General features: G+C 40.1%; 11 non-coding genes across 11 annotated transcripts; all 11 read right to left on the bottom strand.

The window, feature by feature from the left end:
- Positions 1 to 11,230: 11,230 nt before the first annotated feature.
- Positions 11,231 to 11,302, bottom strand: trnae-uuc (transfer RNA glutamic acid (anticodon UUC)). Its single transcript has one exon. It is a non-coding gene; the product is annotated as a tRNA-Glu (tRNA).
- A 573-nt stretch (positions 11,303 to 11,875) lies between these two features.
- On the bottom strand, positions 11,876 to 11,947 carry trnae-uuc (transfer RNA glutamic acid (anticodon UUC)). Its single transcript has one exon. It is a non-coding gene; the product is annotated as a tRNA-Glu (tRNA).
- A 573-nt stretch (positions 11,948 to 12,520) lies between these two features.
- On the bottom strand, positions 12,521 to 12,592 carry trnae-uuc (transfer RNA glutamic acid (anticodon UUC)). The gene has a single exon. It is a non-coding gene; the product is annotated as a tRNA-Glu (tRNA).
- Positions 12,593 to 15,100: 2,508 nt separating this feature from the next.
- Positions 15,101 to 15,172, bottom strand: trnae-uuc (transfer RNA glutamic acid (anticodon UUC)). The gene has a single exon. It is a non-coding gene; the product is annotated as a tRNA-Glu (tRNA).
- A 1,200-nt stretch (positions 15,173 to 16,372) lies between these two features.
- On the bottom strand, positions 16,373 to 16,444 carry trnae-uuc (transfer RNA glutamic acid (anticodon UUC)). The gene has a single exon. It is a non-coding gene; the product is annotated as a tRNA-Glu (tRNA).
- A 555-nt stretch (positions 16,445 to 16,999) lies between these two features.
- On the bottom strand, positions 17,000 to 17,071 carry trnae-uuc (transfer RNA glutamic acid (anticodon UUC)). Its single transcript has one exon. It is a non-coding gene; the product is annotated as a tRNA-Glu (tRNA).
- A 573-nt stretch (positions 17,072 to 17,644) lies between these two features.
- trnae-uuc (transfer RNA glutamic acid (anticodon UUC)) lies at positions 17,645 to 17,716 on the bottom strand. Its single transcript has one exon. It is a non-coding gene; the product is annotated as a tRNA-Glu (tRNA).
- Positions 17,717 to 18,894: 1,178 nt separating this feature from the next.
- On the bottom strand, positions 18,895 to 18,966 carry trnae-uuc (transfer RNA glutamic acid (anticodon UUC)). Its single transcript has one exon. It is a non-coding gene; the product is annotated as a tRNA-Glu (tRNA).
- A 573-nt stretch (positions 18,967 to 19,539) lies between these two features.
- trnae-uuc (transfer RNA glutamic acid (anticodon UUC)) lies at positions 19,540 to 19,611 on the bottom strand. The gene has a single exon. It is a non-coding gene; the product is annotated as a tRNA-Glu (tRNA).
- Positions 19,612 to 20,166: 555 nt separating this feature from the next.
- Positions 20,167 to 20,238, bottom strand: trnae-uuc (transfer RNA glutamic acid (anticodon UUC)). The gene has a single exon. It is a non-coding gene; the product is annotated as a tRNA-Glu (tRNA).
- A 573-nt stretch (positions 20,239 to 20,811) lies between these two features.
- Positions 20,812 to 20,883, bottom strand: trnae-uuc (transfer RNA glutamic acid (anticodon UUC)). Its single transcript has one exon. It is a non-coding gene; the product is annotated as a tRNA-Glu (tRNA).
- Positions 20,884 to 22,031: the final 1,148 nt, after the last annotated feature.

The following is a 22,031-nucleotide window of genomic DNA, read 5'->3' as shown; positions in this document are numbered from 1 at the left end:
CAGAGATGGAAGAGTGTTCAACATTGAAGTGCATGAGCGGCTGTACTACCTAAAAACGGTAAACCACCTCAAACACAATGTCAGTGCCTCTGTTAATGATATGATGTCCCCAGACAAGGTCAATCTAGCTTGTGATGTTAAAACATGGCATGAGATAATGGGGCACTGTAATGTTGATGATGTGTTAAAATTACCTGAAGTGGTAGAAGGTATGAAAATCACTGGTAATGCAAAGCTACACTGCAATGTATGCACTGAGGGAAAATTCACCAACACCAGAAACAGGAAGCCTGATTCAAAAGCTACTAAAATTCTAGAGCTTGTACACACAGATTTAGCCGGCCCCATCGAACCAACATCTCATGAGGGGTACAAATATGCAGTGTCGTTCACAGATGATTTTTCTGGCGCCGTGTCTGTTTACTTCCTTAAGAATAAAAGCGACACTACTGTAGCCACAGAAAAATTCCTTGCAGACACAGCACCCTATGGTACAGTTAAATGCATCAGGTCAGATAACGGTACAGAGTACACAGGCAACGAATTCCAGTCACTACTGCGAGAGAGAGGAATAAGGCACGAGACGTCATCGCCTCACTCCCCGCATCACAACGGTACAGCCGAGAGACAATGGCGAACCATTTTTTAAATGGGAAGATGCCTTCTACTAGAGAAGGGGTTACCGAAAACTCTCTGGCTTTACGCCGTCCAAACTGCATCACACATTCGAAACCGGTGCTTTAGTGACAGGACACAAATACCCCATACTTCATGTTAACGGGAAAGAAGCCAGACCTCTCAAAAATGTGGATTTTTGGGTCTGACTGCTATGCATACAGACATTACCATAGCAAATTGGATTCGAGAGGCAACAAGGGAATATTTGTAGGCTACAGCAGGAACAGTCCTGCGTATTTGGTTTACTACCCACAAACCAGAAAGGTTTCAAAACACAGATTGGTGAAATTCATCACAAAGAGCAGTGTGGAACAACAAACCCAAACTGATGATGGTGACTACGAGCTCCCACAATACAAAAAGACAATATGTGATAGTGAAAACAAAGATGACACATCACAAAGTTAGAGCCAGGTCATAGATGCAAATAGTGAGGTCACAAACACAGGTGACAGAGACGAATCAAAAGAGGATGACCACACAGAGACAGAAATGGATGACAATGATGAAAATACAGCAGGGACATCAACAGAAATACAAAAACAACTCCATTCAGAAAGGGAAAGGAGAGCCCCAAAATACTTGGAAGATTACGTGACATGCTCCAAAGATAAAATGACCAATGCAAATGTTGATTCTTGTTACAGGGCAGTGTTTGGACCTCCCCAAACATATAGGGAAGCCATCATGTCACCTGAAGCATCTAGGTGGGAACAGGCTATGAAGGAAGAGATGTCCTCACTGAAAGAAAACGACACTTTTGAACTGGTGACTTTGCCAAAGAATAAAAACACAGTGGGGGGAAGATGGGTCTACGCTTTAAAAGAAAATGCAGATACAGGAAAAATGTTCAAAGCAAGGTATGTTGCAAAAGGGTACAAACAAACAGAAGGAATAGACTACCACGAAACATTTGCTCCTACAGCAAATCTCACTTCAATACGTGCACTGATGCAGGTAGCTGTACAGAATGACTTTTCTGTACATCAGATGGATGTGAAAACAGCATATTTACATGCTCCCATTGAAGAAGAGATATACTTAGATCAACCAGAGGGTTTCGAAGAGCTGTCAAAAACAGGCGGGAAATTAGTGTGCAAGTTGAAAAAGTCCCTATATGGCCTCAAACAATCTGGGAGAAATTGGTACAAGCTCTTAAACGATCATTTGGAACAGAATAATTTTGAGAGAAATCAGGTCGATCACTGTGTGTATAGGAAGCAGATTGGAAGTGACACAATCATCGTAATCATCTGGGTAGATGATTTGATCATTGCAGCAAGCAGTGAGGAACAGCTGAACATGTTTAAGGAAACAATGAAGTCCCAATTTAGTATGAAAGATCTTGGACAAATATCAAACTTTCTGGGTATACAGTTTGAACAGAAAGAAGGAGAAATCAAAATGAGCCAGGAAAAGTACATCGTAAAAATGCTGGAAAGATTTGGGATGTCTGACTGTAAGCCTAGAGCTACACCAAATGAGTTGAAAATGGAATGTTACAAAAACGTGTAAGAAAACACTGAGCTAGAAAATCCCAAAGATTACAGAGAAATCGTTGGAAGCTTGATCTATGCAATGACTTGCACCAGGCCTGACATCAGCTGGATTGTCAGCAAACTGTCACAATCTTTAGCGAGACCTAGAGAACAAGACTTAGGCTACGGCTACACGAAAACGAAACAAGTTTTTTTTTTAAAACGGGTACGAAAACGATTTCGACCACACGCTTGCTGAAAACGATGCAGTACACACGAAACACCTCTATGTGCGCTTTAAGCCACCCCCACCGGTTACACCAGAACAATAGAAGAAGCAATGCGCATGCGTGTACGCCCCTACTTCTACCAGCGCATCACCTGTAAATGTTCCTTCAACAACGCCGCTGTAGTTAGCAGTGTCTGCAGCAGTGCTACTATCAATGTTGTGGAGTCCATGATGATCGCTGTCTGTCCTTGTTTTTTTTTTTAATTTATTTTTTATTTAAACAAGGTAAACACAAACAAGAAAATACAAACAAGTAAGGCAATTACAACAATATAACATAGTAAAGGCATAGTATTTCAAAGAGGGATTAAGGTATTGTTGATAAGAAAAAAAATAAATAAAGAAATAAAATTTACAGCAAGGGGATTCATATATTAGGATTGACATACATTGGTGGGCAATTCAATCAAAAATTCCATCAAGACTTCGTATGATTCAATATATTTCAGAGATTTTAAATATAATTGAAATTCAGATAAAAATATGTTAAAGACTGGGGATGATCTTAGCACTCTTTGTTTATGGATAAAAAATTTGCCAAACAAAAAATAAGGTTACAAGAAAGTTCTATAGTTTTGTTTTCCAATAACACTCCAAAAGTTACCATATCTCTAGAAATAGATTCAGGAAGTGTAATTTTTGATTTGATCCATTTTTCTATGCAATTCCAAAATGTTTTGGTTTGGTTGCATTCATAAAAGATATGGTCTATGGTTTCTACATCACTTTCACAGAATGAGCATTTATTGTCATCAATATTAAAGCGATTTCTTAGTAATTCTTTTGAGGGATAAATTGCATTTAAAATTTTAAAGTGTGTTTCTTTAGCTTTGGGTTGTATGGGGAGTTTTAAATAAAGAGTTCTTAACCTTTCAATTGATTTTTTCCCAAATTTGCAAAGAATGTTATTTTTATTTATTTTCCCAGGGAATAAAGTTTCGTTTAGACAGCTTCTAATTGTGTGATTATTGAATTTTGGGTCAGTGAATGATACTCCATTAATAGACAGATGGGGTAATTGTGGGGATATGGGATGATATGTTATTATATTTTTAAACTGATTAGTAAATTGTTTTGGTAAGGCATTATATAATCTCGTAAATTCAGCTTTTGGGGGAAAGAATTGATATTTTGCAGAAAATTGTTCGTAGTTTAACATGCAACCATTAGCATCCATTAAGTGTATAATAGACCAAATATTCTTCTCCATCCAATCTTTGTAAAATAAGGATTTATTGCGATGTAGTATGAATCTGTTATTCCATATGATAGATGAGTGCGGCGAGTAGTTATGTACGTAGAGCATCTTCCAGTATAGTAACACTTGTTTATGGAACTCTGATAGTTTGATGGGCAGTTTATGTATATTGAAATCAGCTAGAAGTACAAGTTTTAGACCACCTATTTTGTTAAATATATAATTTGGGACACAATACCAGAATAATTGAGAATTTTTAATCCAGGATTTTAACCAATTAATTTTAAGGGTTCCGTTAAGACATTCAAAATCAATTACTTTCAGACCACCATCTTTGATTTCTTTGACCATATAACTTTTCCGTAGGTAGTGTGGCCTGTTCTTCCAGATAAAGTTCAAGTTCATTTGGTTAATAGTTTTAATTAAGCTATTTGGGACAGCAGTGTTGCAGGTTGAATAGATTAATCTTGACAAACTTTCCATTTTTGATAAATAGATTCGTCCTAAAATAGATAGGTCTCGCTGGAGCCATGAGTTAAGCTTGGATTTACCTTCTTTAATCTTGTTTTCAATAGTTAAGGTTGATTCTTGGTTTTTGGTTATAATAGTTCCCAAGTATTTAACTTCAGATTTAATTGGAATGCTAGATATTTCTTTTAGGGAAGTGTCATGAATGGCTATAAGTTCACATTTTTTTAAATTAAGCAGTAGTCCTGAAGCCTCTGAAAAGGATTTAATTCTATCAATTACAATTGGAATCTGCTTATCATTTTTTAAGAAGACAGTAGTGTCATCTGCTAACTGGCTAATGATTAAATCTGTACCGAAAACATCTAATTTCTCAACGTCTACACAGTTCTTAAGATAAATTGCTAACATCTCTACAACTAAATTAAATAGATAAGGGGAAATGGGACATCCTTGAGGAATTCCAACATTAATGTTAAATCTAGTTGTGGTTCCCTTAGGTAAAATTACACAACTATTAATGTTTTGATATAGACCTTTAATTAAGTTAATGAAGTTCGCTCCAAAATCTAAACTTTCAAGGACTGAGAATAAAAATTGGTGTTCCACCGAGTCAAAGGCTTTATAAAAGTCAAGGAAAAGAATGAAGCCCTGTCTGTCCTTGTTGTGTTGTCTTCTTCCGGATTTTGAATGGAAGCCGCTTTTTTTTCTGGTCACTGACGTATGTGTATACGTCACTGCGTTAGCCATGTGACTGACGCAGAAACGTTTTCGCTGTAACAATGGAAACGAAACGACACCGTTTCAAAATCTTCCCACTCTGGAACCCGTTCTCAAAAACTATCGTTTTGGGGTAGTGGGAACGCCGGCTCCGTGTGGCCGCGACAGCGAAACGATAAGAAAAAGTATCGTTTACAGTGAAAAACGTTTTCGTGTAGCCGCAGCCTTAGTAGCAGCCAAACACGTTCTAAGATACTTGAAAGGTACTTCCCACTACAAGCTGTGTTTCAAGAAATCTGATGAAACCTTAAGTCTGTCAGCATTCAGTGATTCTGATTGGGCGTCCTCAGCAGAGGACAGACGTAGTACCACAGGTTACTGTTTTAGTCTGACAAAGCAAGGTCCTGCTGTTTCTTGGAAGTCCAAGAAACAACCGACAGTGGCTCTGTCGACCTGAAGCTGAATATATTGGTTTAGCAAACACAACTCAGGAAAGCTTATACCTAATGCAGCTAATGAATGACTTGGATTCAAATGTTTACAATTGCACACGAATTTATGGTGACAATCAAGGAGCAATGGCTCTGAGTAAAAATCCAGTGCATAGGTCAAGGTGTAAACACACTGATGTGAAATACCACTTTATCCGTGATGTACTGAGGGCAGGAAGAATATATATTAAGTACTGTCCTACAGAAAACATGGTCGCAGACATACTGACAAAATCTGTAACAAGAGTTAGGATCCTTCAGTTTAAGAATGTCCTGTTTGGAAATTAGTTGCAAGAAGATTATCATACATGTATGTATGTATGTATGTATGTATGTATGTATGTATGTATGTATGTATGTATGTATGTATGTATGTATGTATGTATGGGTTTGTGAAGATGAGAACAAGGGGGCGTGTTGTGTTCTCATGAAATGTTATTTTTTTGGTTATTTTATTGTTGTTCTTTTCAGCCCATATGTGAGCATGTAATGTCTTCATTTGTATGTAATATGTTTCTCATATTGAGCACTTTTATTTTGACATGTATGGACACTAGAGGAAATGCAGACAGTTTGTGAGCCTTCAGTTCAGTTGTTAAGTGTGCACGGCACTGTGCACTTGACCTGCCGCTGTCATGTTATAAAAATGAAAGAAAATAAATACGCTTCAACTCGAAGGAAACCTGAGTAATGTTTACCACCATCTTTATTGACTCATGAATGAAGAAAATATACTCCTGATCGAGATGGAAAGAGACGAATCAATTCAAGAAAATCCTACAGGTGTCGATGTCTGTTGAAATGTTGCAGGTAAACTTTCTCTGAGGTGAAGCTGTGATTATTATTATTATTATTATTATTATTATTATTTCTGCTGCATCGTTCCTCTCAGAACAGAATTATATGGATGTGTAACCATCATCCTGCTGGGAGCTCTGTGGAGGAGCTGGGTTTATAATGTTCTGCCTTCAGCTGAGGTCAGAGGTCAGAGGTCATACCCTCAAAGTTTTACCTCAAAGGCTTGAAGACGGCTGGAAACACTGATGAACCCGAGGCGTCTGTTCGCTGCCGTGTTCTGGCCCGGCTCCAGAGTCTGCAGAGCACATTTCCCTCCTGAGCAATAAGGGCAGAACGAGCGACTGAATCAGGCTGCGGAGCGTTGGTGAGCTTCCCTCTGAAGCCGTTTCATTCGTTTCCATGGCGACGCAGCTTCCCGCTGGAAGACAATTGACTGCAGACTCGCTAATGAAATCCTTTAATTCAGCCACTAACGACACAGCGAGCGTTTAGACATCTGAGTCATCTGAGTCCTAACGGGACGAGACTGCGAAGAAAGGCCCAGAAGAAGAAGAAGAAGAAGAAGAAGAAGAAGAAGAAGAAGAGCAGCTGAGAACAGACGGGAAGTTAAGATGATGAAGATGAGAAAACCAGTGTTGAAGAAGGAGGGATACAAAGGCCAGGAAAGGGAGAGAAATAAAGGCGTAAACACAGATAGAACCTCAGGAGGCAGTTAGATATCCTACACAAAGACTTTCAATGGAACCACATCTAATACAACATCTGTAAACATCTGGAGCTGAGGAGCCCAGCTGCTGGACCTCTGGGAGCGAATGTTGTCCCATTCCTGTCTGATGGAGGATCCCTGGCTCCTCTCTGCTGTGTTTAGATGTTTTCAGGTGGTGAAACATCTGGACTGCAGGCAGGTCGGTCCAGATGTTCTCAGCCTGAAGGTCACAGAGATGTCTCCAGGTTCTCTGAGGTGCTCTTTTTATACCCAGTAATGTTGCTGACCTGTTGCTAATTAACATGATTAGTTGCATTATGTTCTTCTAGCTGTTTCCTTTCAGCACCGCCGGTTTTTCCAGGTTTCGTTGCTCCTGTCCCATCTCTTATGAGACGTGTTGCTTATTTACTCTCGAAACAAAGAGACCTGCCAGGAGAAAGGGAGTTTAAAAAGTTTAAATCATTTTCAGAGGTACAAAATACAAAAATATCTGACTGCAAGAATGAAGAAAGGTTTGTTTTTTAGCTTTAAAGTCACGTGACAGACTGTGGGTTCAACATGTAGGAACAACCGGAGCTGCAGTGGTTACCAGTGAACTGACTGAGCAGAAATGAAGGGAAAAAAGGTTAAAAGAGTGCCATCATTAGAAAAACTCCCTGGTTACAGTTTTTAAAGTTGACTGAATTAAATAAAAACATCATTTCACTGCAGACCAAAGGAAGCTGAGCAGTTTGAAACAGTTCAGATTTATTATATTTACCCAGAATTCACCAGGAATCCCAATAAGACAAATAACTGTTAATTAGATCGGATAGTCGAGACAAATGAACTTATACGTCATTTATTCTGACTGAACTGATGATCGTTTGAAACTGGACCAGGAGTCAAACCACAGATTTAAAAGTCCAATTTAACACCTCAGAAAACCCCTTTACGTCTAAATCAAATTGATCTATCCTACAGGTTCTGTAGTTCTGGTTCTGTAACGGGAACAGAAAGTGTCAGAAAAAGGCGAAATGCATGTTAAATCCTGAACTCCAGAATGATAAAGGATTCCGTGTGTTCGGTTGAGTTAACGCTCAGATCTCACATCCTGAAGACAAAAAGATCCCTCCATGAGCTCATGAAATCTGCAGGAAAATAAACAGGAAGTTAAAGTTAAACTGGGGCAGCGGCGCCCTCTGGTGATCACTCTGTAGATCACATGTCTGTTAATCTGTGGTCAGAAATATCACATCAGTCTCTTCAATTCAATTCATTTTTATTTTTGTAGAACCAAATACAACAAATGTCATCTCAAGGCACGTAAATAATAAAGTCCAATTCAAGCCAATTGGAATTCAATTCATTGTAATCATAATTATTTATAAAATAATCCAATCCATTCATATAGAGCCAATTCAAAAACTATTTCCAAGCTCAGGAAACCAACAGATTGAACTGAAACTTCTCAATCCAATCCCCCGCCCAGTCCAATCTTGAAGTCACAAATGTATGGAGCAGTTTTTCTGCATCAGTCTGAGACAGGATGTTCCCAATTTTGGCAATATTACGAAGGTGAAAGAAGGCAGTCCTAGAAACCTGTTTTATATCAAATCAAAATCAAATCAAATTTATTTGTATAGCACATTTCATGTACAAACAGTTCAAAGTGCTTTACATAAAATAAAAGCATTGCAGCAGGGAGTGCAAGAAGCATTAAAAATACATAAAATAATATAAAGAGATAAGTTAAAAGATATTTCATGCATAGACACATGAGAAAAGAAATGTTTTTAACCTGGATTTAAAAATGTCTACATTTGGTGAAAGTTTAATCTCCACTGGCAGTTTGTTCCACTTGTTTGCAGCATAACAGCTAAATGCTGCTTCTCCATGTTTAGTCTGGACTCTGGACTGGACCAGCTGACCTGAGTCCTTGGATCTAAGAGCTCTGCTGGCTTTATATTCTCTGAACAGATCACAGATTGTAAACCATCAGCAGGCCTTTTAAATCTATTCTGTGACTGACTGGAAGCCAGTGTAAAGATTTTAAAACTGGTGTGATGTGTTCAGATCTCTTAGTCCGGGTTAAAACTCCAGCAGCAGCGTTCTGGATGAGCTGCAGATGTTTAATGCTCTTTGTGGGAAGTCCAGTTAAAAGAGCGTTACAGTGATGGAGTCTACTGGAGATGAATGCATGGATGAGTTTCTCCTGGTCTGTTTGGGAGAGGAAACCTTTAATTCTGCTGATGTTTCTGAGATGGTAAAAAGCTGCCTTGGTGACAGCTTTGATGTGGCTGCTGAAAGTCAGATCTGAGTCTATCAACACTCCGAGGTTACCAACTCGGTCAGTGATTGTAAGGTCCCGAGTCTCAAGATATTTACCAACGCTGACCCTCTTCTCTTTGCTCCCAAACAGAATGATCTCAGTTTTGTCTTCATTTAATTGTAGAAAATTCTCTCTCATCCAGGTGTTTACTTCCTCCAGACACTGACACAGTACGTCTGCTGGGCTGCAGTCGCCATGGTGACAGAGACACATAAAGTTGTGTATCGTCTGCATAACTGTGATAATTGATGTTAAAATTCTGCAATATCTGACCCAAAGGGAGCATATACAAGTTAAACAGAAGAGGTCCAAGAATTGACCCCTGGGGGACTCCACAAGTCATGGCCACTCGCTCAGATTCATAGCTGCCAATAGTAACAAAATAACTCCGGCCTTCTAAGTAGGACCTGAACCAGTTAAGGACCGCTCCAGAAAGTCCAACCCAGTTTTCCAGCCTGTGCAACAGGATTCTGTTATTCAACCTAATGTCGTTTAACACTTTGACCAGAGCTGTTTCAGTGCTGTGATGACGTCTGAAGCCTGATTGAAACTTATCAAGACTTCCACTTTCATTCAGAAAGTCGTTGAGCTGGTTAAATACAACTTTCTCAATAATCTTAGATATAAAAGAGAGATTAGAGACAGGTCTGTAGTTGTTCATCATAGAGGCATCTAGAGTTCTCTTCTTTAGGAGTGGCTTAATGGCAGCTGTCTTTAGTGACTTGGGAAAAATGCCTGATGCCAGTGAGCTGTTAATTATTCGTAGGAGATCACTTTCTACTGAGGTAAAAACGGTTTTTAAAAAGTCAGATGGTATTATGTCCAGAGAACAGGTTGTTGATTTCAGCTGCCGAACTGTTTCTCTAGGATTTTTAAATTAACAATATTAAATTGTGACATAACGTCAGAGTTATTTCTAGGTTTTAGACACAGATTAGTTTTCTTGTTTGTCTGTGTTGCGTTAATGTTTTGTCTAATTGTTTTGATTTTTTGGCTAAAAAAGTTGGCAAATTCATTGCATTTCTCAGTGGAGAGGAGGTCTGGGTTTGACTGTTTAGGAGGATTTGTGAGTTTTTCAACCATAGCAAACAGAGTTCGAGACTTGTTGACATTCTTATTAATCATTTCAGATAAATGCAGCTGTCTGGCCTTGCACAGCTCATTGTTATAACTTGGCAGGCTTTCTTTGTATAGCTCATAGTGAATCTGAAGCTTTGTTTTCCTCCATTTACGTTCAGCTTTCCTGCATTCTCTTTTCAGATTTTTGACCGTAGTGGTGTTTCTCCATGGGGTTTTCTGTTTGATCAAGGTGCTCTTGATTCTTATCGGTGCAACAGCTTCCATTACATTAAAAATTTTCAAGTTAAAATGATCCAGCATTCCTTCAACCGACTCTGCGCTCATTGTTGGTAACATAACTATGGCCTCCCTAAACTGAGCACTTGTTTTCTCATTGATGTACCTCTTCTTAACTGAGAAGCTGGTTGTTTGAACATTTTGAGTAATATGTAAATCAAATAAAATACAAAAATGGTCAGACAAGGCCAAATCAGTAACAACAACAGAAGAAATATCAACACCTTTAGAAATGACCAGATCCAGAATGTGACCTCGAAGGTGAGTTGGTTCTGTTACATGTTGCCACAAACCAAACATGTCCAGCACAGAAGAAAATTCTTTGGCAGTACCATCCGTCATATTATCCATGTGAATGTTAAAATCCCTGGTCAAGATAAAATGGTTAAAATCAGTCGAAATAACAGACAATAATTCAGAAAAATCATCAATAAAACTTGCACAGTATCCTGGGGATCTGTAAATGATTAAGAATGATTATTATATGTGAGTCAAAGGACAGATTCTGGTCAAAAATAACTCCAACTTTCCTCAATGTAGTACTAAAAGCCAAAGATATGCCATCTAGAGTAACTATAGGAAAACAATGCTTCCATCACTTTGCCAAGAGCACTGATGAAACCCCATACCATCACAGAGATTGGCTGTTGGACTGGTCGCTGAGGACAGTCTGCATTCTGAGGACATGGAGCACACAGCTTCCATTTCTTCCAACCAACCATTTAGTCAAATAACTATTCCCATACCGGGAGTTGAACCTGGGCCGCCTGGGTGAAAACCAGGAATCCTAGCCGCTAGACCATATGGGACAGAAATCTGTTGTTTTCTAGAATATGTTGCAGCCTGAAATTCAAAAATTGAACCGTAAGAACAAATGAAATTAAGCTGATGAGACAAAATGTTTGATTGCAAATTCGTCCAATTCATATAAAGGCAACGTAGAAATAAGTAGCTTAGCTCAGGAAACCAACAGATTGAACTGAAACTTCTCAATCCAATCCCCCGCCCAGTCCAATCTTGAAGACACAAAAGTATGGAGCAGTTTTTCTGCATCAGTCTGAGACAGGATGTTCCCAATTTTGGCAATATTACAAAGGTGAAAGAAGGCAGTCCTAGAAACCTGTTTTATATGTGAGTCAAAGAACAGATCCTGGTCAAAAATAACTCCAACTTTCCTCACTGTAGTACTAGAAGCCAAAGAGATGCCATCTAGAGTAACTATAGGAAAACAATGCTTCCGTCACTTTGCCAAGAGCACTGATGAAACCCCATACCATCACAGAGATTGGCTGTAGAACTGGTCGCTGAGGACAGTCTGCATTCTGAGGACATGGAGCACACAGCTTCCATATCTTCCAACCAACCATTTAGACAAATAACTATTCCCATACCGGGAGTTGAACCCGGGCCACCTGGGTGAAAACCAGGAATCCTAGCCGCTAGACCATATGGGACAGCAATCTAGTGTTTTCTAGAATATGTTGCAAGCTGAAATTCAAAAATTGAACCGTAAGAACAAACGAAATTAAGCTGATGAGACTAAATGTATGAGACCAAATTAGTCCAATTCATATAAAGGCAACGTAGAAATAAGTAGCTTAGCTCAGGAAACCAACAGATTGAACTGAAACTTCTCAATCCAATCCCCCGCCCAGTCCAATCTTGAAGTCACAAATGTATGGAGCAGTTTTTCTGCATCAGTCTGAGACAGGATGTTCCCAATTTTGGCATTATTACGAAGGTGAAAGAAGGCAGTCCTAGAAACATGTTTTATATGTGAGTCAAAGAACAGATCCTGGTCAAAAATAACTCCAACTTTCCTCAATGTAGTACTAGAAGCCAAAGATATGCCATCTAGAGTAACTATAGGAAAACAATGCTTCCATCACTTTGCCAAGAGCACTGATGAAACCCCATAACACCACAGAGAATGGCTGTTGGGCAGGTCGCTGAGGACAGTCTGCATTCTGAGGACATGGAGCACACAGCTTCCATTTCTTCCAACCAACCATTTAGTCAAAAAACTATTCCCATACCGGGAGTTGAACCCGGGCCGCCGGGGTGAAAACCAGGAATCCTAGCCGCTAGACCATATGGGACAGAAATCTAGTGTTTCCTAGAATATGTTGCAGCCTGAAATTCAAAAATTGAACCGTAAGAACAAATTAAATTAAGCTGATGAGACTAAATGTTTGATTGCAAATTCGTCCAATTCATATAAAAGCAACGTAGAAATAAGTAGCTTAGCTCAGGAAACCAACAGATTGAACTGAAACTTCTCAATCCAATCCCCCGCCCAGTCCAATCTTGAAGAAACAAATGTTTGGAGCAGTTTTTCTGCATCAGTCTGAGACAGGATGTTCCCAATTTTGGCAATATTACAAAGGTGAAAGAAGGCAGTCCTAGAAACCTGTTTTATATGTGAGTCAAAGGACAGATTCTGGTCAAAAATAACTCCAACTTTCCTCAATGTAGTACTAGAAGCCAAAGAGATGCCATCTAGAGTAACTATAGGAAAACAATGCTTCCGTCACTTTGCCAAGAGCACTGATGAAACCCCATACCATCACAGAGATTGGCTGTTGGACTGGTCGCTGAGGACAGTCTGCATTCTGAGGACATGGAGCACACAGCTTCCATTTCTTCCAACCAACCATTTAGACAAATAACTATTCCCATACCGGGAGTTGAATACGGGCCGCCTGGGTGAAAACCAGGAATCCTAGCCGCTAGACCATATGGGACAGAAATCTAGTGTTTCCTAGAATATGTTGCAGCCTGAAATTCAAAAATTGAACCGTAAGAACAAACGAAATTAAGCTGATGAGACAAAATGTTTGATTGCAAATTCGTACAATTCATATAAAGGCAACGTATAAATAAGTAGCTTAGCTCAGGAAATCAACAGATTGAACTGAAACTTCTCAATCCAATCCCCCGCCCAGTCCAATCTTGAAGTCACAAATGTATGGAGCAGTTTTTCTGCATCAGTCTGAGACAGGATGTTCCCAATTTTGGCAATATTACGAAGGTGAAAGAAGGCAGTCCTAGAAACCTGTTTTATATGTGAGTCAAAGGACAGATCCTGGTCAAAAATAACTCCAACTTTCATCAATGTAGGACTAGAAGCCAAAGATATGCCATCTAGAGTAACTATAGGAAAACAATGCTTCCATCACTTTGAAAGAGAACTGATGAATCCCCATACCATCACAGAGATTGGCTGTTGGACTGGTCACTGAGGACAGTCTGCATTCTGAAGACATGGAGCTCACAGCTTCCAATTCTTCCAACAAAACCATTTAGTCAAATAACTATTCCCATACCAGGAGTTGAACCCGGGCCGGCTGGGTGAAAACCAGGAATCCTAGCCGCTAGACCATATGGGACAGATATCTGTTGTTTTCTAGAATATGTTGCAGCCTGAAATTCAAAAATTGAACCGTAAGAACAAACGAAATTAAGCTGATGAGACGAAATGTATGAGACCAAATTAGTCCAATTCATATAAAGACAGCGTAGAAATAAGTAGCTTAGCTCAGGAAACCAACAGATTGAACTGAAACTTCTCAATCCAATCCCCCGCCCAGTCCAATCTTAAAGTCACAAATGTATGGAGCAGTTTTTCTGCATCAGTCTGAGACAGGATGTTCCCAATTTTGGCAATATTACGAAGGTGAAAGAAGGCAGTCCTAGAAACCTGTTTTATATGTGAGTCAAAGAACAGATCCTCTTCAAAAATAACTCCAACTTTCCTCACTGTAGTACTAGAAGCCAAAGATATGCCATCTAGAGTAACTATAGGAAAACAATGCTCCCATCACTTTTCCAAGAGCACTGATGAAACCCCATACCATCACAGAGATTGGCTGTTGGACTGGTCGCTGAGGACAGTCTGCATTCTGAGGACATGGAGCACACAGCTTCCATTTCTTCCAACCAACCATTTAGTCAAATAACGATTCCCATACCAGGAGTTGAACCCGGGCCGCCTGGGTGAAAACCAGGAATCCTAGCTGCTAGACCATATGGGACAGAAATCTGTTGTTTTCTAGAATATGTTGCAGCCTGAAATTCAAAAATTGAACCGTAAGAACAAATAAAATTAAGCTGATGAGACAAAATGTTTGATTGCAAATTCGTCCAATTCATATAAAGGCAACGTAGAAATAAGTAGCTTAGCTCAGGAAACCAACAGATTGTACTGAAACTTCTCAATCCAATCCCCCGCCCAGTCCAATCTTGAAGTCACAAATGTATGGAGCAGTTTTTCTGCATCAGTCTGAGACAGGATGTTCCCAATTTTGGCAATATTACGAAAATTAAAGAAGGCAGTCCCAGAAACCTGTTTTATATGTGAGTCAAAGGACAGATTCTGGTCAAAAATAACTTCAACTTTCCTCAATGTAGTACTAAAAGCCAAAGATATGCCATCGAGAGTAACTATAGGAAAACAATGCTTCCGTCACTTTGCCAAGAGCACTGATGAAACCCCATACCATCACAGAGATTGGCTGTTGGGCTGGTCGCTGAGGACAGTCTGCATTCTGAGGACATGGAGCACACAGCTTCCATTTCTTCCAACCAACCATTTAGTCAAATAACTATTCCCATACCGGGAGTTGAACCCGGGCCGCCTGGGTGAAAACCAGGAATCCTAGCCGCTAGACCATATGGGACAGCAATCTTGTGTTTTCTAGAATATGTTGCAGCCTGAATTTCAAAAATTGAACCGTAAGAACAAACGAAATTAAGCTGATGAGACTAAATGTATGAGACCAAATTCGTCCAATTCATATAAAGGCAACGTAGAAATAAGTAGCTTAGCTCAGGAAACCAACAGATTGTACTGAAACTTCTCAATCCAATCCCCCGCCCAGTCCAATCTTGAAGTCACAAATGTATGGAGCAGTTTTTCTGCATCAGTCTGAGACAGGATGTTCCCAATTTTGGCAATATTACGAAAATTAAAGAAGGCAGTCCTAGAAACCTGTTTTATATGTGAGTCAAAGGACAGATTCTGGTCAAAAATAACTCCAACTTTCCTCAATGTAGTACGAGAAGCCAAAGATATGCCATCTAGAGTAACTATAGGAAAACAATGCTTCCATCACTTTGCCAAGAGCACTGATGAAACCCCATACCATCACAGAGATTGGCTGTTGGACTGGTCACTGAGGACATGGAGCACACAGCTTCCATTTCTTCCAACCAACCATTTAGTCAAATAACTATTCTCATACCAGGAGTTGAACCCAGGCCGCCTGGGTGAAAACCAGGAATCCTAGCCGCTAGACCATATGGGACAGAAATCTCATGTTTTCTAGAATATGTTGCAGCCTGAAATTCAAAAATTGAACCGTAACAACAAACGAAATTAAGCTGATGAGACTAAATGTATGAGACCAAATTAGTCCAATTCATATGAAGGCAACATAGAAATAAGTAGATTAGCTCAGGAAACCAACAGATTGAACTGAAACTTCTCAATCCAATCCCCCGCCCAGTCCAATCTTGAAGTCACAAATGTATGAAGCAGTTTTTCTGCATCAGTCTGAGACAGGATGTTCCCAATTTTGGCAATATTACGAAGGTGAAAGAAGGCAGTCCCAGAAACCTGTTTTATATGTGAGTCAAAGGACAGATCCTGGTCAAAAATAACTCCAACTTTCCTCAATGTAGTACTAGAAGCCAAAGATATGCCATCTAGAGTAACTATAGGAAAACAATGCTTCCATCACTTTGCCAAGAGCACTGATGAAACCCCATACCATCACAGAGATTGGCTGTTGGACTGGTCGCTGAGGACAGTCTGCATTCTGAGGACATGGAGCACACAGCTTCCATTTCTTCCAACCAACCATTTAGTCAAATAACTATTCCCATACCGGGAGTTGAACCTGGGCCGCCTGGGTGAAAACCAGGAATCCTAGCCGCTAGACCATATGGGAAAGAAATCTGTTGTTTTCTAGAATATGTTGCAGCCTGAAATTCAAAAATTTAACCGTAAGAACAAACGAAATTAAGCTGATGAGACTAAATGTATGAGACCAAATTAGTCCAATTCATATAAAGTCAACATAGAAATAAGTAGATTAGCTCAGGAAACCAACAGATTGAACTGAAACTTCTCAATCCAATCCCCCGCCCAGTCCAATCTTGAAGTCACAAACGTATGGAGCAGTTTTTCTGCATCAGTCTGAGATAGGATGTTCCCAATTTTGGCAATATTACGAAGGTGAAAGAAGGCAGTCCCAGAAACCTGTTTTATATGTGAGTCAAAGGACAGATTCTGGTCAAAAATAACTCCAACTTTCCTCAATGTAGTACTAGAAGCCAAAGATATGCCATCTAGAGTAACTATAGGAAAACAATGCTTCCATCACTTTGCCAAGAGCACTGATGAAACCCCATACCATCACAGAGATTGGCTGTTGGACTGGTCACTGAGGACATGGAGCACACAGCTTCCATTTCTTCCAACCAACCATTCAGTCAAATAACTATTCCCATACCGGGAGTCGAACCCAGGCCACCTGGGTGAAAACCAGGAATCCTAGCCGCTAGACCATATGGCACAGAAATCTAGTGTTTTCTAGCATATGTTGCAGCCTGAAATTCAAAAATTGAACCGTAAGAACAAACGAAATTAAGCTGATGAGACAAAATGTTTGATTGCAAATTCGTCCAATTCATATAAAGACAACGTAGAAATAAGTAGCTTAGCTCAGGAAACCAACAGATTGAACTGAAACTTCTCAATCCAATCCCCCGCCCAGTCCAATCTTGAAGTCACAAATGTATGGAGCAGTTTTTCTGCATCAGTCTGAGACAGGATGTTCCCAATTTTGGCAATATTACGAAAATTAAAGAAGGCAGTCCTAGAAACCTGTTTTATATGTGAGTCAAAGGACAGATTCTGGTAAAAAATAACTCCAACTTTCCTCAATGTAGTACGAGAAGCCAAAGATATGCCATCTAGAGTAACTATAGGAAAACAATGCTTCCATCACTTTGCCAAGAGCACTGATGAAACCCCATACCATCACAGAGATTGGCTGTTGGACTGGTCGCTGAGGACAGTCTGCATTCTGAGGACATGGAGCACACAGCTTCCATTTCTTCCAACCAACCATTTAGTCAAATAACTATTCCCATACCGGGAGTTGAACCCGGGCCGCCTGGGTGAAAACCAGGAATCCTAGCCGCTAGACCATATGGGACAGCAATCTTGTGTTTTCTAGAATATGTTGCAGCCTGAATTTCAAAAATTGAACCGTAAGAACAAACGAAATTAAGCTGATGAGACTAAATGTATGAGACCAAATTCGTCCAATTCATATAAAGGCAACGTAGAAATAAGTAGCTTAGCTCAGGAAACCAACAGATTGTACTGAAACTTCTCAATCCAATCCCCCGCCCAGTCCAATCTTGAAGTCACAAATGTATGGAGCAGTTTTTCTGCATCAGTCTGAGACAGGATGTTCCCAATTTTGGCAATATTACGAAAATTAAAGAAGGCAGTCCTAGAAACCTGTTTTATATGTGAGTCAAAGGACAGATTCTGGTCAAAAATAACTCCAACTTTCCTCAATGTAGTACGAGAAGCCAAAGATATGCCATCTAGAGTAACTATAGGAAAACAATGCTTCCATCACTTTGCCAAGAGCACTGATGAAACCCCATACCATCACAGAGATTGGCTGTTGGACTGGTCACTGAGGACATGGAGCACACAGCTTCCATTTCTTCCAACCAACCATTTAGTCAAATAACTATTCTCATACCAGGAGTTGAACCCAGGCCGCCTGGGTGAAAACCAGGAATCCTAGCCGCTAGACCATATGGGACAGAAATCTCATGTTTTCTAGAATATGTTGCAGCCTGAAATTCAAAAATTGAAGCTGATGAGACTAAATGTATGAGACCAAATTAGTCCAATTCATATGAAGGCAACATAGAAATAAGTAGCTTAGCTCAGGAAACCAACAGATTGAACTGAAACTTCTCAATCCAATCCCCCGCCCAGTCCAATCTTGAAGTCACAAATGTATGAAGCAGTTTTTCTGCATCAGTCTGAGACAGGATGTTCCCAATTTTGGCAATATTACGAAGGTGAAAGAAGGCAGTCCCAGAAACCTGTTTTATATGTGAGTCAAAGGACAGATCCTGGTCAAAAATAACTCCAACTTTCCTCAATGTAGTACTAGAAGCCAAAGATATGCCATCTAGAGTAACTATAGGAAAACAATGCTTCCATCACTTTGCCAAGAGCACTGATGAAACCCCATACCATCACAGAGATTGGCTGTTGGACTGGTCGCTGAGGACAGTCTGCATTCTGAGGACATGGAGCACACAGCTTCCATTTCTTCCAACCAACCATTTAGTCAAATAACTATTCCCATACCGGGAGTTGAACCTGGGCCGCCTGGGTGAAAACCAGGAATCCTAGCCGCTAGACCATATGGGAAAGAAATCTGTTGTTTTCTAGAATATGTTGCAGCCTGAAATTCAAAAATTGAACCGTAAGAACAAATAAAATTAAGCTGATGAGACAAAATGTTTGATTGCAAATTCGTCCAATTCATATAAAGGCAACGTAGAAATAAGTAGCTTAGCTCAGGAAACCAACAGATTGAACTGAAACTTCTCAATCCAATCCCTCGCCCAGTCCCATCTTGAAGTCACAAATGTATGGAGCAGTATTTCTGCATCAGTCTGAGACAGGATGTTCCCAATTTTGGCATTATTATGAAGGTGAAAGAAGGCAGTCCTAGAAACCTGTTTTATATGTGAGTCAAAGAACAGATCCTCTTCAAAAATAACTCCAACTTTCCTCACTGTAGTACTAGAAGCCAAAGATATGCCATCTAGAGTAACTATAAGAAAAAAATGCTTCCATCACTTTGCCAAGAGCACTGATGAAACCCCATACCATCACAGAGATTGGCTGTTGGACTGGTCACTGAGGACATTCTGCATTCTGAGGACATGGAGCACACAGCTTCCATTTCTTCCAACCAACCATTTAGTCAAATAACTATTCCCATACCGGGAGTTGAACCCGGGCCGCCTGGGTGAAAACCAGGAATCCTAGCCGCTAGACCATATGGGACAGAAATCTGTTGTTTTCTAGAATATGTTGCAGCCTGAAATTCAAAAATTTAACCGTAAGAACAAACGAAATTAAGCTGATGAGACAAAATGTTTGATTGCAAATTCGTCCAATTCATATAAAGTCAACATAGAAATAAGTAGATTAGCTCAGGAAACCAACAGATTGAACTGAAACTTCTCAATCCAATCCCCCGCCCAGTCCAATCTTGAAGTCACAAACGTATGGAGCAGTTTTTCTGCATCAGTCTGAGATAGGATGTTCCCAATTTTGGCAATATTACGAAGGTGAAAGAAGGCAGTCCCAGAAACCTGTTTTATATGTGAGTCAAAGGACAGATTCTGGTCAAAAATAACTCCAACTTTCCTCAATGTAGTACTAGAAGCCAAAGATATGCCATCTAGAGTAACTATAGGAAAACAATGCTTCCATCACTTTGCCAAGAGCACTGATGAAACCCCATACCATCACAGAGATTGGCTGTTGGACTGGTCACTGAGGACATGGAGCACACAGCTTCCATTTCTTCCAACCAACCATTTAGTCAAATAACTATTCCCATACCGGGAGTTGAACCCGGGCCGCCTGGGTGAAAACCAGGAATCCTAGCCGCTAGACCATATGGGACAGAAATCTGTTGTTTTCTAGAATATGTTGCAGCCTGAAATTCAAAAATTTAACCGTAAGAACAAACGAAATTAAGCTGATGAGACAAAATGTTTGATTGCAAATTCGTCCAATTCATATAAAGTCAACATAGAAATAAGTAGATTAGCTCAGGAAACCAACAGATTGAACTGAAACTTCTCAATCCAATCCCCCGCCCAGTCCAATCTTGAAGTCACAAACGTATGGAGCAGTTTTTCTGCATCAGTCTGAGATAGGATGTTCCCAATTTTGGCAATATTACGAAGGTGAAAGAAGGCAGTCCCAGAAACCTGTTTTATATGTGAGTCAAAGGACAGATTCTGGTCAAAAATAACTCCAACTTTCCTCACTGTAGTACTAGAAGCCAAAGATATGCCATCTTGAGTAACTATAGGAAAACAACGCTTCCATCACTTTGCCAAGAGCACTGATGAAACCCCGTACCATCACAGAGATTGGCTGTTGGTCTGGTCGCTGAGGACAGTCTGCATTCTGAGGACATGGAGCACACAGCTTCCATTTCTTCCAACCAACCATTTAGTCAAATAACTATTCCCATACCGGGAGTTGAACCTGGGCCGCCTGGGTGAAAACCAGGAATCCTAGCCGCTAGACCATATGGGACAGAAATCTAGTGTTTTCTAGAATATGTTGCAGCCTGAAATTCAAAAATTGAACCGTAAGAACAAACAAAATTAAGCTGATGAGACCAAATTAGTCCAATTCATATAAAGGCAACGTAGAAATAAGTAGCTTAGCTCAGGAAACCAACAGATTGAACTGAAACTTCTCCTCAATCCAATCCCCCGCCCAGTCCAATCTTGAAGTCACAAATGTATGGAGCAGTTTTTCTGCATCAGTCTGAGACAGGATGTTCCCATTTTTGGCAATATTACGAAGGTGAAAGAAGGCAGTCCTAGAAACCTGTTTTATATGTGAGTCAAAGGACAGATTCTGGTCAAAAATAACTCCAACTTTCCTCAATGTAGTACTAGAAGCCAAAGATATGCCATCTAGAGTAACTATAGGAAAACAATGCTTCCATCACTTTGCCAAGAGCACTGATGAAACCCCATACCATCACAGAGATTGGCTGTTGGACTGGTCACTGAGGACAGTCTGCATTCTGAGGACATGGAGCACACAGCTTCCATTTCTTCCAACCAACCATTTAGTCAAATAACTATTCCCATACCTGGAGTTGAACCCGGGCCGCCTGGGTGAAAACCAGGAATCCTAGCCGCCAGACATTATGGGACAGCAATCTAGTGTTTTCTAGAATATGTTGCAGCCTGAAATTCAAAAATTGAACCGTAAGAACAAATGAAATTAAGCTGATGAGACAAAATGTTTGATTGCAAATTCGTCCAATTCATATAAAGGCAACGTAGAAATAAGTAGCTTAGCTCAGGAAACCAACAGATTGTACTGAAACTTCTCAATCCAATCCCCCGCCCAGTCCAATCTTGAAGTCACAAATGTATGGAGCAGTTTTTCTGCATCAGTCTGAGACAGGATGTTCCCAATTTTGGCAATATTACGAAGGTGAAAGAAGGCAGTCCCAGAAACCTGTTTTATATGTGAGTCAAAGGACAGATTCTGGTCAAAAATAACTCCAACTTTCCTCAATGTAGTACTAGAAGCCAAAGATATGCCTTCTAGAGTAACTATAGGAAAACAATGCTTCCATCACTTTGCCGAGAGCACTGATGAAACCCCATACCATCACAGAGATTGGTTGTTGGACTGGTCGCTGAGGACAGTCTGCATTC

Source organism: Odontesthes bonariensis, chromosome 10, assembly GCF_027942865.1.
Source record: "Odontesthes bonariensis isolate fOdoBon6 chromosome 10, fOdoBon6.hap1, whole genome shotgun sequence".
NCBI lineage: Eukaryota > Metazoa > Chordata > Actinopteri > Atheriniformes > Atherinopsidae > Odontesthes > Odontesthes bonariensis.
The sequence above is the reverse complement of the archived record's forward strand: the minus strand, read 5'-3'. Positions and strand labels throughout refer to the sequence as shown.